Genomic DNA, 15,478 nt, shown 5'->3' with positions numbered 1-15,478 from the left:
TGTGTGTGTGTGTGTGTGTGTCTGTGTGTGTCTCTGTGTGTGTGTCTATGTATATGTGTCTCTGTGTGTCTGTGTCTCTGAGTGTTTCTCTCTTTGTGTGTCTGTCTATGTGTGTCTCTGTTTCAGTCTCTGTATCAGTCTCTGTGTGTCTCTGTATGTGTCTGTGTTTGTGTGTCTTTATAATAATAATAATAATAATAATCTTTATTTCTATAGCGCCAACATATTCCGTAGCGCTTTACAATTCAGGAGGATCATATACAAACAAGTAACAGTTATAGAAATACAATATTTAGAGGGGAAAAAAAAAATACAACCCTGCTCGTGAGAGCTTACAATCTACAATGAGATGGGGGGAGAGGCAAGGTTCAAGTGCTTATTTACAATGACAATCCAACCATCTCACGGAAATGGGGCTGGATAATGGTTTCCTGGACCAGTGGGCCCGAGCCTTGAGATGCCTTTGGGTGCCATGGAGTTTGATGTGGAGCTATGTTGTGAGAGGTTGTAGAGGGACTATGTGAATCGAATCTGATTAGGGAGTGTGATAGGCCGCCCTAAAAAGATGCGTCTTTAGGGTGCGTCTGAAGCTGAGTAAGTTGTGATTTGTCCTAACTTCTTGGGGTAGAGTGTTCCAGAGGGTTGGTGCAGCTCGGAAGAAGTCTTGGATCCGGGAGTGGGAGGTTCGAATTAGTGTGGATGTTAGTCGAAAGTCGCTTGCAGAGCGTAGAGAACGGGTGGACTGATAGACAGAGAGGAGGGTGGAGATGTAGGGGGGTGCTGCACTGTGGAGAGCTTTGTGGGTGAGAACAAGCAGTTTGAATTGGATCCTATGATATATGGGCAGCCAGTGCAATGACTGGCACAGAGCAGAGGCATCCGAGTAGCGGTTAGCCAGATAGGTGACCCGGGCTGCTGCATTAAGGATTGACTGTAGAGGAGAGAGTCTAGTTAGGGGGAGACCAATTAATAGAGAGTTACAGTAGTCCAAGCGAGAGTGGATCAGGGCCACGGTGAGGGTTTTTGTCGTTTCCATTGTGAGAAAGGGGCGGATTCTAGAGATGTTCTTGAGGTGCAAGCGGCAGGTGCGGGCAAGAGATTGTATGTGGGAGGTGAAGGAAAGATCAGTGTCAAGTATAACCCCCAGGCAGCGGGCTTGCGGCCTAGGACTTATCGTTGTGTATATGTGTTTATGTATATGTCTCTGTGTGTCTCTGTTTCTGTGTGCCTCTGTGTGTCTGTGTATGTGTCTGTCTGTGTGTCTGTATCTCTGTGTATGTGTCTGTCTGTGTGTCTCTCTGTGTGATTCTCTATGTCTGTGTCTCTGTGCGTCTGTGTTTCTGTGTGTTTCTCTCTTTGTGTCTCTGTGTGTCTGTTTCTGTGTGTCTGTCTGTGACTCTGTATAAGTCTGTGTGTGTCTCTGTGTCTGTCTCTCTGTCTCTCTCTGTCTCTGCGTGTCTGTGTGTGTCTATGTCTGTGTGTCGCTGTGTGTCTGTGTCTCTGTCTATGTGTATTTGTCTCTTTGTGTCTCTGTGTCTGTCTCTGTGTGTCTCTGTCTCTGTATCAGTCTCTGTGTATCTCTGTGAGTTTCTGTTTCTGTGCATCTTTGTCTCTGTATAAGTCTCTGTGTGTCTTTGTGTGTGTGTCTCTGTGAGTGTGTGTGTGTGTGTGTGTGTGTCTGTGTGTGTGTCTGTCTGTGTCTCTGTATGTCTGTCTCTGTGTCTCTATGTGTGTGTGTGTGTCTGTTTCTGTGCATCTTTGTCTCTGCATAAGTCTCTGTGTGTCTTTGTGTGTGTGTCTGTGTGTGTGTGTCTGTGTGTGTGTCTCTGTCTGTGTCTCTGTGTCTCTGTATGTCTGTCTCTGTGTGTCTATGTGTGTGTGTGTGTCTGTGTGTCTCTGTGTGTGTGTGTGTCTATGTGTCTCTGTGTGTCTGTGTCTCTGTGTGTTTCTCTCTTTGTGTCTCTGTGTGTCTGTCTATTTGTGTCTCTGTTTCAGTCTCTGCATAAGTCTCTATATGTGTCTGTGTGTCTCTATGTTTGTGTCTCTGTGTCTGTCTCTGTGTGTCTGTGTGTCTGTTTCTATGTGCCTCTGTGTGTCTGTGTATGTGTCTGTCTGTGTGTCTGTATCTCTGTGTATGTTCCTGTCTGTGTGTCTCTGTGTGATTCTCTGTGTCTCTGTGCGTCTGTGTCTCTGTGTGTGTGTCTGTCTGTGTGTCTCTGTGTGTGTCTGTCTTTGTGTGTCTCTCTGTGTCTCTGTGCATCTGTGTTTCTGTGTGTCTGTCTCTGTGTGTCTGTCTATGTGTGTGTCTGTCTCTGTGTATCTCTGTGTGCCTCTGTCTCTGTGTGTCTCTGTCACTGTGTGTCTCTGTGTATGTCTGTCTCAACTGATATCATATTACCTCACACATAAGCTTCTTATACTAAGAATGTCCTTCGTTGCCTATAGCAACCAATCACAACTCCTATTAATGACCTATAGCTCCCAGCTCCATTGACTTTAATGTAAGCAGGTTTTTTGGTGAATAACTAACGTGCGGGGTTAAGTTTTCCCGTCAAAACAGAGTCTATGACATTCCCTGAGTCAAATTATGCGGCTGTGAAAAATTTTGTGATTGTAAATATGACATTGCAGATTCCTTTAGCAGACATACACACACACATACATACACTCTGCTTTATATAATAGATTTGTGATGAATGTTCATGGAAATGTTCTATATACACCGGACATAACCCTAGCCTATAACATCATCCAAATATGACTTATGTTTAGGCTCTATATGTTGCATACCTTTTTTTTTTTTTCCTCACTTCAGAAGTCATAAAAACATTAGATATTAGGATGCAGCATCAGTTGTGTTACATATTTAAGCCACTATCTGGCAAATCACACACTAGGGCCCAATTCACTTGAGTGAATCTTGCATAGAAGTTCTATATTTTATTTTTTTTTGGGGGGGGGGGAATTTTTGATTGTAGAACATGGGAATTAAGTTTAAAGAAGCCCTTCTACCAAAATTATTCTGGCCTAATTCTGCGTAAATGTCATATGTAGTGTAGGAATACGGTTCACTCGGTTGTGGTCTGAGATAGGCACAGGGAGTTGTTTCAGTAAAATGTGCAGGCTGCTTTATTTCGTCTTCATAAACCATTCAGGATAACAAAAACAGCCTTTTCTGTCACAAAGTGAAAATATAAAGCAAATAGTCCATATAACAGTGCAGATTCGCCCGCTCAGGTTAATAATGTCCAGCTCTGATTTCTTAGCAAGGAAAAAAAACACTGGAGGTCTGCAAACCTCCAGACACAGACAGACTAATGAGCCCATATAACAGTGCAGGTTCCCCTACTCACGTTAATGTCAAGCTCTGATTTCTTTGCAAGGAAAAACAACACTTGAGGTCTGCGAACCTCCACACACAGACTAATGAACCCACCACACCATGCCCTGGGGTGAGGATATGTAAAGAGCCATAAACCATTAAGGATAACAAAACTAAAAACAGCCTTTTCTGGCACATAGTGAAAAAATAAAGCAAATAGTCTATATAACAGTGCAGATTCGTCTGCTCAGGTTAATGTCCAGCTCTTATTTCTTAGCAAGGAAAAACAACACTGGAGGTTTGCATACCTCCACACACAGACAGACTAATGAACCCAACTGGACTTTCTTATGTACACCATACTATGCCCTGGGGTGGGGATATGTGAGCAGCCAGTCCCACCCATCTCTCTGACTGCTCATAAACCTAGACCTTGTCTGTCGTATTAACCCTCTCAGTACTATATGAACTGGAACTAGCTTTCAGGCTTACATCACAGAACAAATGACCCCTGTGATACATATCTCCCCTCCATGATGTGTCCGGCTGTCTGAGCTCTAGGTCTATGTGAGACCCAGATGTTGCTTTTACAATGTAAGTCTAATGAGGATCAGAACAAGGCTCTACAAGTCTGTTAAAGCTACCTTCAGCTCACACATACAGTAAACCCCAATGGGCAACTCAGAATAGAAGTTGCGTGACCCAGAAGATGACGACTGGAGTGGCTCTAGAAACTGGGAAAACGGCAATGGATGAGAGTATTACAGCACTTACATTAAACTTCATACACATGCACACATGTTTATGCAATGAAAAGTTTGATTGGAGGGCTTCTTAAAGGGGTTTGTCCCAAAAAACCTTTTCACTGCATAACTAGTTTTCTCAAATCTTCATGCAGGGGAAATGTTGTTGCAGAAATGGTGTGGATATGCTGCATGTGTCATACTTTGTATACTATGGATGACATCTGTGGCAACTTCCACAGCCGAAATTGACATGCTTCCAACTTCAAATCCTTGTTGCCGTACAACTTACTGCGCATTTTCTCATTCTCAATGTTGGTAGAGAAACTGGATTTTCCACATGCAAATCACTTCGAAAATCTGCAATTTGTGAACTTAGCCTTAAGGGTGCTTTACACGCTGCTACATCGCTAACAATATATCGTCAGGGTCACGGTGTTTGTGACGCACATCCGGCGTCGTTAGCAACATCGCAGCGTGTGACACCTAGGAGCGACGATCAACGATCGCAAAAACGTCTAAAATCATTGATCGTTAACACGTCGCTCCTTTTCAAAATATCGTTGCTGGTGCATGCCGCTGGTTGTTCGTCGTTCCTGCGGCATCACACATCGCTATGTTTGACACCGCAGAAACGACGAATAACTCCTTACCTGCGTCCACCGGCAATGAGGAAGGAAGGAGGTGGGCGGGATATTTCGCCCGCTCATCTCCGTCCCTCCGCTTCTATTGGACGGCTGCCGTGTGACGTCGCTGTGATGCCGCACAAACCGCCCCCTTAGAAAGGAGGCGGTTCGCCGGCCACAGCGACGTCGCAGGGAAGGTAAGTCCGTGTGACGGGTGTAAGCGATTTGCCCGTGACGCACAACCGACGGGGGCAGGTACGCTCGCTAGCGATATCGATAGCGATATCGCAGCGTGTAAAGTGCCCTTTAGATTGATCATTAGAGTATATAATCTGCATCTGACGATACTTGCAAATATTTTATTTTCTTATTCCCTATGAATCCAACAGAAGAGTGAGTGGCATACCGGAGAGTAGTTTCATAGGTTTAAAAAGACCTAGGTCCACCAAGTTCAACTTTCCTCCACCAATTATACAGTTTTATCACTACATTATAACCCACAATGTTATGTGTACTGAGGAAATCATCCAGCCTTTTTTTTAAAAGCTGTTATGATGTCTACCATTTTTACCTCTTGTGGTAGGACATTCCACAGTCTGACTGCTCTAACTGTAAAGAACCCTTTCCTATTTCACTGCCGGAATCGCTTTTCTTCCACTCGCAGTGTATGCCCCCTGGTCCTTAATATTGTCTTTGGAAGGAATAAGTCATCTGCCAATCTTTTATATTGACCACACATGTATTTATACATTGAAATAAGATCTCCTCTGAGATGTCTTTTTTCTAAGCTAGACGAGCCCAACGTTTCCAACCTCCCATCATATAAGAGGTCTTCCATTCCTTGTAATAATCTAGTTGCCCACCTTTGAACTAACTCTAACTTCTGAATGTCCTTTTTGAAATGTGGAGCCCAAAACAGGATCCCATATTCCAGATGTGGCCTTACAAGTTATTTATAGAGCGGTAACAATAAATTGGGATCACAGGATTTTATACACCCTGGAATCTTATTTGTCTTTGTAGCTGCTGCTTGACATTGAGTGCTGCTGCTCAGCTTACTTGTAACCAGAATACCCAAGTCCTTTTCCGGTTCTGTAGTGCCAAGTATACTTTTATTTAATATATAATATGTAGCAATGGAATTACTCCATCATAAGTACATTAATCTACATTTATCAATGTTAAATTTCATTTGCCAAGTATCTGCCTATTTAGACATCTTAGGCTATGTGCGCACGTTGCGTACTGTCATTGCAGAAATTTCTGCAGCGATTTGAACAGCACACGTGCGCTTCAAATTGCTGCAGAAACAGTCCGTAATGAAAAAAAAAAAGCCGATTCCATGCGCTCTGACTGCAGCCCCTCCCATAGACAGAGCGGGGGATGCAGGCAAAGCGCAGGAAAGAAGTGACATGTCACTTCTTAGAACGCGCGCTTCGGGCAGCAGCCAAAGCGCTGCGCTCTTATACGCCACGTGCACACGGCTCCTGCACAATCTCCATAGATTGTGCAGGGGACGCAGGATGCATGCAGTTACGCTGCGGTGCAGATCGCAGCGTAACTGCATGCAATTATGCAACGTGCGCACATAGCCTTAAGCTGCTTTCACATCAGCGTTTTTTTAACTGCGGCATGGATGGATTTTTTATCTCAAAACCGGATCCTTTACAAATGCGTTGTAATTTCAATTCATTTTCAATGGAATCGCGGCAAGATGCGGTCACATGTGGTTGCGTGCATCATACACTGGATTCGGTGTTTTGCGGTATTTTATCTTGTTTCAAAAACGCTACTTTTCTTTTCAATATTCTTTTTATTATAGTGAAAAATAGCATATGAAACACAATGCACACCTTCCAAGTATTGTTCAGAGCAAAAAATTAATATAACGTAACCTAAAACAAGAAATAAATGTGAGAAAATATAAGGCACTCGAATCCTGGAGGGAAGGATTTAGATCCAAAGTTCGATCCACTGTTCTGGATAATTTTTCTTCCCTTGTCAGAAGTACCTCAGTTAAGGACCCTTTACACACTGAAACTTTCTAGCGATCCCACCAGCGATCCCAACCTGGCCGGGATCGCTACAAAGTCTCTGGTGAGCTGTCAAACAGGCAAAACTGGCCAACGACGCAACAGCGATCCGGACCTGCAGAACGACCTAGCTAGTCATTGGGGACGTTGTAAAGCAGCTTTTTGAAAGGGAAGTCGCTAATGAAGTCGCTGTAAAGTCCCCTTTACACACTAAAACTTTGCTGCACAGCGGGAAACAAAGGACCAAAGAATGGTCCTGAACGATTTGTAGCGATCACAACTTCACAGCAGGGGCCAGGTCGCTGATGTGTTTCACACACTGCAATGTCGCTGGGGAGGTCGCTATAACGTCACAAAACCGGTGACGTTACAGCGATGTCGTTTGCGATGTTGCAGTGTGTAAAGCCACCTTTAGGTGTGTTTACCATTGCAGTCCATATGAAATCAACAATAAACTTTTGTGAATAATTAACATTAGTGAAATGAACATATGTAAAACATGTCAATAGTAGGATGGGGGGTGTAGAGAAAGGTAAGGATGGCTTCAAGAAGATATTGAGAGACAGGAGGTGTGAGTGGGGTTTAATCTAGATGAGAAATATATGGCTGGCTCAGGGGCTAGGGGTGGGAGCAGGTCAAGACGCCCCCAATTCAAAGTACTCGGATAATTCTCGGAAATTCAACCAGGGGGCCCAGATGAGTCTAAATTTATCTTGAGAGTGATAAGCTAAAGCTGCCAGCTCCTCAATATGATATAACCGGTCGATTTTGAGCATCCAATTTTGGATAGTAGGTATACTTGTCGAGTGCCAAAGGGGGGGATGAGCAGTTTGGCCGCCGCTAGTAGAAATAGGAGGAGAGTTTTGTTCGCAGTGTTTTGTGGGTTGCTGACCAAGTTCAGGAAGATTAGGCTGGGTTGGGGGTTAAAGGAAAGTTTACAGATCCGCTTGGTGTAGGTAATCACATTTTCCCAGAAGGGCTGCAACTGGTCGCACTGCCACCAAATGTGGAAGTATGTACCTCGTTCTCTATTGCACCTCCAACATGACTCTGAAGAGGAAGGGAACCATGTGCTAGTTTGAGAAGGTGATACATACCATCTGGTAACTAATTTGTATGAGTTTTCCTGTACCTTCACGCAATGTGATGGGCCAAAGGATCTCTTATAAATTTGGATCAAATCTCCTTCTGTAAAATTCCTGCCTAGATCTTTTTCCCATAATGATATGAATGCCCTTTTCTGCGGGAGCTTATTTAAGACCAATATTTGATATAATTTAGACAGGACTTTTTGAGGGCATTTTGTTTGCGTAATCATAGATTCAAAAGTGGAAAGGTCCCTTCGGGGCAGCCCATTTGGTAAGTGATCCCGTACCGTTAACTTTAGTCTTTCATATTGAAGGAAGTTGAGTGAGTTTGGGGCTATGATCTTATTAAGCTGAGTCAGGGGTGTTAATGTTCCATTCTCTAACACTAGTTCCACTGGTGTAGTGAGTGTATGAAGCTGATCAGGAGTGCGTGATTGTGTGCTATCTGAGTACAGCCCCGGCAAATCCATTATTAGGATTATCGGGGAAGGTGGGGGAATAAGATAATCTGCATGTTTTGTCCAAGTTTGAAGCGCGTTCTTAAAGATTAAATTACCCATCGTCGGGTCTCGAAGAAAATGTTTTGCCAGGTGAAGGATGGGTCTGAAGTTCATCGGACTGATGGAGTCTGCGATCAAGGTCCAAAGTTTGTTTGGAGATTTGCGAGTCCAATCTATTATCATTGATAGTATTGCTGCTGTGTGATATTTTTGTGGGTCTGGTGTCCCCATTCCTCCTTTGGACCTAGGTAGTACTAGGGTATTATAATTCAACCTCGGGCGCCTACCCTTCCAAATATAGTTGATGAAGAGGGTTCTAGCTTTATCGAAAAAGGTCTGTGGTACCTGAATTGGTAAAATCTGTGATACATAACTAAATTTTGGTAACACAAAGCTTTTTAATAGGTTTTTACGTCCCATCCATGAGACAAATGGGGCTGACCATGAGGCTATTACTTTTAACGAAGATTTTATTAACGGGAAAAAGTTTAAAGAGACTAAAGAAGTCCAATATGAGCATATCTTTATTCCCTGGTAGGTAATAAACTTGGGGGGCCACTTAAAGGGGTATTTATTAGGGTATCCATTGTTGCTTGAGGGAGCTGTATACCCAAAGCCTCCAATTTGTCCAAATTAATTTTGAAATTTGACAGTGAGCCAAAATGTTCGAAGATTTCCAAGATAGCCGGAAATTCTTTGAGGGGTTCCGTCAACAGGAGAAGAAGGTCGGTGGCGAAGGCTGCCGCTTTATGTGTAGTTCCAGCTATGGAAGCCCCTTTTATGTCCGGATGCTGTCGGATTTGTTGAATGAGGGTCTCCATCACTAAGATGAACAGAGATGGAGAAAGCGGGCAGCCCTGCCGAGTTCCATTGTTGATGTTGAATGGGCTAGAAAGATCCCCATTTATCCTAATACGCGCTGTCGGGTGTGTATACATCTGAAAAATTGCCTCTATGAATGGGGTAGGAAAGGCGAAGCGCCGTAGTGTTTCTCTCATGAATATCCAATCGATCCTGTCAAAAGCCTTTTCCGCATCAGTGCCTAATAGCACTAAGGGTCTGCGGTGAGTAAGGGCATGCAGCATTAGATGGAGTATGCGTATGGAGTTATCTCGTCCCTCTCTTCCCTTCACAAAACCCACTTGTTCGGGCGAGATAAGTGTAGGTAGAATGGTACTTAAACGGTGTGCTACAAGGCTCGCAAATAATTTCAAATCATTATTCAACAGTGAAATTGGTCTGTAGTTGCTACAGATTTCAGGGTCTTTTCCCTCCTTATGTATGAGGGTAATATGTGCTTCTAATTATTGTTTTGGAAAAGGGGAGCCCTGTAGCACAGCATTAAAAAGGTGAAGTAGATGAGGGAGTAGTTTCTTTAAAGGTCTTGTAATAAGAGATCGGGAGGCCATCTGGGCCAGGGCTTTTCCCTGTGGGGCACTTTGACAGGATCGACTGGAGCTCATCAATAGAAAATGGGCTGTTCAGATTTTTTATATAGGTTCTGTTGAGCGTTGGAAGACGTAGTTCTGACAGAAAAGAGATTATGTCCCGTTGTCTTTTATCTGCTTGTTCTGGTGTCTCATGCTCTCGAATGTGATACAAGGAGGAGAAATATTTGCAAAAAGGCATCAGCAATAGCTTCAGTGTCTGCAAGTTTTTTGTTATTTGAATCTTTTAAAGAATAAATGTACGTACGTGCTTTCCTTTTTTTGATCAGGGAAACCATAAGCTTAGATACTTTGTCTCCATGTACAAAGAGGCGATTCCTCCAGTTCATGTAGAACTTTGCAGACTGTTTGTTTAAGATATCTCTGAGCCTTTGTCTTAATTGTGTTAAGGGACTGAGGATGTTTGGTGACTGAGAGGTTTTATGTTGCAGTTCCATTTTTTGTATCTCGGAATACAATGATGCCACCTCATCTTTCCTGGATTTATTTAAGAACGAGGATATGGAGATAAACTCTCTGCGTATTAGGCTATGTGCACACAGTGCGTTTTTCTCGGCGTTTTTGCGCGTTTTTCGGGTGCGTTTTTGGCCTCAAAACTGCATGACTTTGCTTCCCCAGCAAAGTCTATGAGTTTTCATTTTTGCTGTCCCCACACAGCGTTTTTTTTCAGCTGCGTTTTTGTGGTGACCACAAAAGCGCAGCATGTCAATTATTCCCGCGTTTTTCACTGCGCTTTTCATCCATTGAGTTCAATGGGATGTTGAAAGACACAATGAGAAACGCAAATAGCTGCGTTTTGGTGCGTTTTGGTGCGTTTCTAAGACCAAAAACGCAGCTATAAGCGCAGGAGGTGGGTAGTAAAGTGACGTGTACAGGAAGAGGATTCCTTCTGTCAGTAAAGACAGAAGCGTGAATCCTCCCGGTACCGTCACCGTCGCTTCCATCTCCCGTCCTGTGCATGTATGCTGCCGTGCGGCGCCATGTCTGGGCGGGAGGTGGAAGCGGCTGCGAAAACAAAAGTTAACAGTAGAAAAAAAAAAAAAAAGTTATACTCACCTGTCTGCAGCCTCCCGGTGCCATGCCCGCTCCCATCTCCTCCCGGTACCGCCGCTCCGGGTGTGTGCAGTCTCCCCGGGTACGTATGCCTGCAGGATGCAGGACCTGGCGATGGATCACCTGATGCAGTCACCTGACGCATCAGGTGATCGTAAGTATCGCGGTGACGAGGGCGCCCGGCCGGTATCAGCGGATGCGTCAGGAGACTTCATCCCTGATTACCGGCAGCTGCTGCAGCGATCGGACAGGATCAGACTCCCGCCCCATCGCTCCAGGAGCTGCCGGTAATCAGCACATAAGTGAGTATTATTTTTTTTTTTTTTTTTTGCACCGATGCATCAGCTGATTGTATAATCGGCTTTTATACAATCAGCTGATGTGTGATGGGATTCAGGCACTTGATCCTGACACATCATCTGATCGCTTTGCCTTCCAGCAAACCGATCAGATGATATTGGATCCGGATTGGACGGCGCGGGACCCTGACCCAGGATTACTGCGGAGGGGGGTTCTTTATTTCAATAAAGATGGAGTCACTAATTGTGTTGTGTTTTATTTCCAATAAAAATATTTTTCTGTGTTGTGTTTTTTTTTTATCTTTACTAGAAATTCATGGTGGCCATGTCTGATATTGGCGTGACACCATGAATTTCGGGCTTAGGGCTAGCTGATAATATACAGCTAGCCCTAACTCCATTATTACCTAGCTAGCCACCCGGCTTCAGGGCAGCTGAAAGAGTTGGATACAGCGCCAGAAGATGGCGCTTCTATGAAAGCGCCATTTTCTGGGGTGGCTGCGGGACTGCAATTCACAGCGGGGGTGCCCAGAAAGCATGGGTACCCTGCACTGTGGATTCCAATCCCCAGCTGCATAGTTGTACCCGGCTGGACTCAAAAATTGGGCAAAGCCCACGTCATTTTTTTTTTAAAATTATTTCATGAAATTCATGAAATAATTTAAAAAAAAAGGGCCTCCCTATATTTTTGGTTCCCAGCCGGGTACAAATAGGCAGCTGGGGGTTGGGGGCAGCCCGTACCTGCCTGCTGTACCCGGCTAGCATACAAAAATATGGCGAAGCCCACGTCATTTTTTTTGTTTGGGGGGGCAAAGAAATCCTGCATACAGTCCTGGAAGGAGGATGCTGAGCCTTGTAGTTCGACAGCTGCTGTCTGCTCTCCTGCATACACTATTGGATGGAGGATGCTGAGCCTTGTAGCTCTGCAGCTGTCTGCTCTTCTGCATACACTAGTGGAGAATGAAGAACACATTGAAGAAGGAAATGACATCAGACCTTTTTTTTTTTTGTTCACTGATAAAAAACGCATAAGGACGCAGTGAGCAAAAACGCAGCAAAACGCAGCAAAAAAACGCACCAAATCGCGGCATAACGCGTGCGTTTTTTGCCGCGTTTTTTCGACGCAGGTGCGTTTTTGTGCGTTTTTAGCGGCCAAAAACGCACAAAAACGCAGCGTCAAAAAAACGCAGTGTGTGCACGTACCCTTAGGGTGCCTTCACACTTTAGCGATGCAGCAGCGATCCGACCAGCGATCTGACCTGGTCAGGATCGCTGCTGCATCGCTACATGGTCGCTGGTGAGCTGTCAAACAGGCAGATCTCACCAGCGACCAGTGACCAGCCCCCAGCCAGCAGCGACGTGCAAGCGACGCTGCGCTTGCACGGAGCCGGCGTCTGGAAGCTGCGGACACTGGTAACTAAGGTAAACATCGGGTATGGTTACCCGATGTTTACATTAGTTATCAGTGCACACCGCTTAAGCTGGTGTCACACACAGCGACAACGACAACGACGTCGCTGCTACGTCACCATTTTCTGTGACGTTGCAGCGACGTCCCGTCGCTGTCGCTGTGTGTGACATCCAGCAACGACCTGGCCCCTGCTGTGAGGTCGCCGGTCGTTGCTGAATGTCCACCAGCTTCATTTTTTGGTCGTCACTCTCCCGCTGTGACGCACACATCGCTGTGTGTGACAGCGAGAGAGCGACGAAATGAAGCGAGCAGGAGCCGGCACTGGCAGCTGCGGTAAGCTGTAACCAGCATAAACATCGGGTAACCAAGGGAAGACCTTTCCCTGGTTACCCGATGTTTACGCTGGTTACCAGCCTCCACTCTTGCTGCCAGTGCCGGCTCCTGCACTGTGACATGTGGCTGCAGTATGCAACGGGTAATTAACCCGATGTATACTGTAGCAAGGAGAGCAAGGATCCAGCGCTAAGCAGGGTGCGCAGCTCCCTGCTCTCTGCACTGTGACATGTAGCTGCAGCACACATCAGGTTAATTAACCCGATGTGTACTGTAGGAGAGCAAGGAGCCAGCGCTAAGCGCGGCTCCCTGCTCTCTGCACATGTAGCACAGCGACGTTATGATCGCTGCTTCTGCTGTGTTTGACAGCTAAGCAGCGATCATAACAGCGACTTACAAGGTCGCTGTTACGTCACCGAAAATGGTGACGTAACAGCGACGTCGTTGTCGCTGTCGTTTAGTGTGAACGCAGCTTTAGCTTTGCTCTCCTAGCTACAGTACACATCGGGTTAATTAACCCGATGTGTAATGCAGCTACATGTGCAGAGAGCAGGGAGCCGCGCACACTGCTTAGCGCTGGCTCCTTGCTCTCCTAGCTACAGTACACATCGGGTTAATTAACCCGATGTGTACAGCAGCTACATGTGCAGAGAGCCGGAGCCAGCAGCACAGGCAGCGTGAGAGCTGCGGAGGCTGGTAACTAAGGTAAATTTCGGGGAACCACCTTGGTTACCCGATGTTTATCTTGGTTACAGCTTACCGCAGCTGCCAGACGCCGGCTCCTGCTCCCTGCTCGCTTCATTTGTCGCTCTCTCGCTGTCACACACAGCAATCTGTGTGTCACAGTGGGAGAGCGCCATTGAAGAAAACGAACCAGGGCTGTGTGTAACGAGCAGCGATCTCGCAGCAGGGGCCAGATCGCTGCTCAGTGTCACACACAGCGAGATCGCTAATGAGGTCACTGCTGCGTCACAAAAAGCGTGACTCAGCAGCGATCTCGGCAGCGAGCTTGCTGTGTGTGAAGCACCCCTTACTGCCTTGTGCGCTTCCCACACTCTAGGAAAAGGGACTGTATCTTGAGTGTTAATATCAAAGTAATTTTTCAGGGCTTTCGTAACACGTGTCTTATACTGAGATTGAGACAAGAGAGATTCATTCAATCTCCATGTCCTGTTCCGGACCCTCTCCCCAAGTGTGATTCCCAGTTTTAAGATAGAATGGTCCGAGTGGACGCTATTAATAAGTTTGGCATGTTGTATCATGGAAAGAGCTAAGAAAAGAACAAATATGTAGTCAATTCGGCCATATGAATTTTGTGCAGGTGCGTAATGAGAGTAATCTCTTTCTGTTGGGTGGAGGTGTCTCCAGGCATTGACCAGTTGGGCCGAATGCAAGGATTTATGTATACGCATCAGCGCCTTTTTAGGAATAGAGGATCTGTTTGTGGAGGAATCAAGTTCTGGATTAAGGGCCACATTTATATCACCTCCCAGGATGAACGTACCCTCAATAAAATGTTTAGCTTCCTTCAAAACCTTCGATATCCAGACATCCTGCTTAGTGTTCGAGGCGTAGATATTTCCTATTGTTACTAGTGTATGTGCTATTTTCCCTTTGATAAATACAAATCGGCCCATATTGTCTGAAAAGGTATCCAGCAATTGATAGAGTGTGTGTTTTGAGAAGGCAATGGCTACTCCCCTGGCTTTTTTCGTAGTTGAGTATGAGTGGAACCATGTGTTGTAAAATGCTTTATCAAAGTTCGGTGACTTCTCTAGCATTAAGTGCGTTTCTTGTAGCAGAAGTATGTCTATCTTTTCTTTTTTAAGGTGGGCTAGAATTTGTGAGCGCTTGACGGGAGAGTTAAGGCCTCTTACATTGTAAGAGGCGAGTGTCAGCAGGTTGTGTTGTTTAGCCATAGTTAAACTGTGTGAATGCCCAGCTCAACCCACTCCAACCTTGGATCTCGAGCCAATGTAAAAGTGATACACAGAGAAAGGCAAGAGAGAGAGAATTACAAGAAGGGGTATAGAGGGGGGAAGGTGTGACATAGAAGGAGAGGAGAATGGTGTGTATAGCAGTCTTGTCCTTGTGAACCGTAACCATGGGTGATTTCTTGGGGTTCATTCAAATAAGCGGACAATTTTGGTCTGCCAGGGAGAACCCAATAATTAAATATAACAATATATGCAGAAGTTCAACCTAAATGAAAAACATTTTAAATCTGTAGGATGATAAGAGGGAGAGAACAAGAGACAACAGGTCAAATATTCAAATTTGTCAGAGGTATACTCATCACATATGCAGTCTTTATTCAGATGGAACAGGCGCCTTCCGTCAAACAGCCTCGTGTCTGGTTTCAGACAGAGGTGGCCTGGTAGGTCTTGATCTGGGGCGTTGACTTTTCGGATATTCCATGGTTTCCAATGGCTGCTGCGTGGGGAGTGGTGGAAGATGTAGAGCAGGTTGGAGGAGATTCAGATCTGGAGTAGATCCTGGTGGGATGTCCAGTTCTGCGCAAAGGTTGGAGAAGTCCTTGGGAGATCTTGCAGTGAACTTCTTCCCCTTGGCCGAGACCAAAATACCGAAGGGGAACAGCCAACGGAATTGGAATTGTTGTTT

The 15,478-nt window shown here is 45.3% G+C and overlaps 1 protein-coding gene across 1 annotated transcript in view; it reads left to right on the top strand.

Annotated features, from left to right (window-relative positions):
- VTN (vitronectin) overlaps window positions 1-15,478 on the top strand; it is a 65,524-nt gene that overhangs the window by 29,136 nt on the left and 20,910 nt on the right. The window lies entirely within an intron of this gene.

Source organism: Anomaloglossus baeobatrachus, chromosome 2 (genome assembly GCF_048569485.1).
Source record: "Anomaloglossus baeobatrachus isolate aAnoBae1 chromosome 2, aAnoBae1.hap1, whole genome shotgun sequence".
Classification (NCBI taxonomy): domain Eukaryota; kingdom Metazoa; phylum Chordata; class Amphibia; order Anura; family Aromobatidae; genus Anomaloglossus; species Anomaloglossus baeobatrachus.
This window is presented reverse-complemented; position numbering and strand designations above follow the sequence as displayed.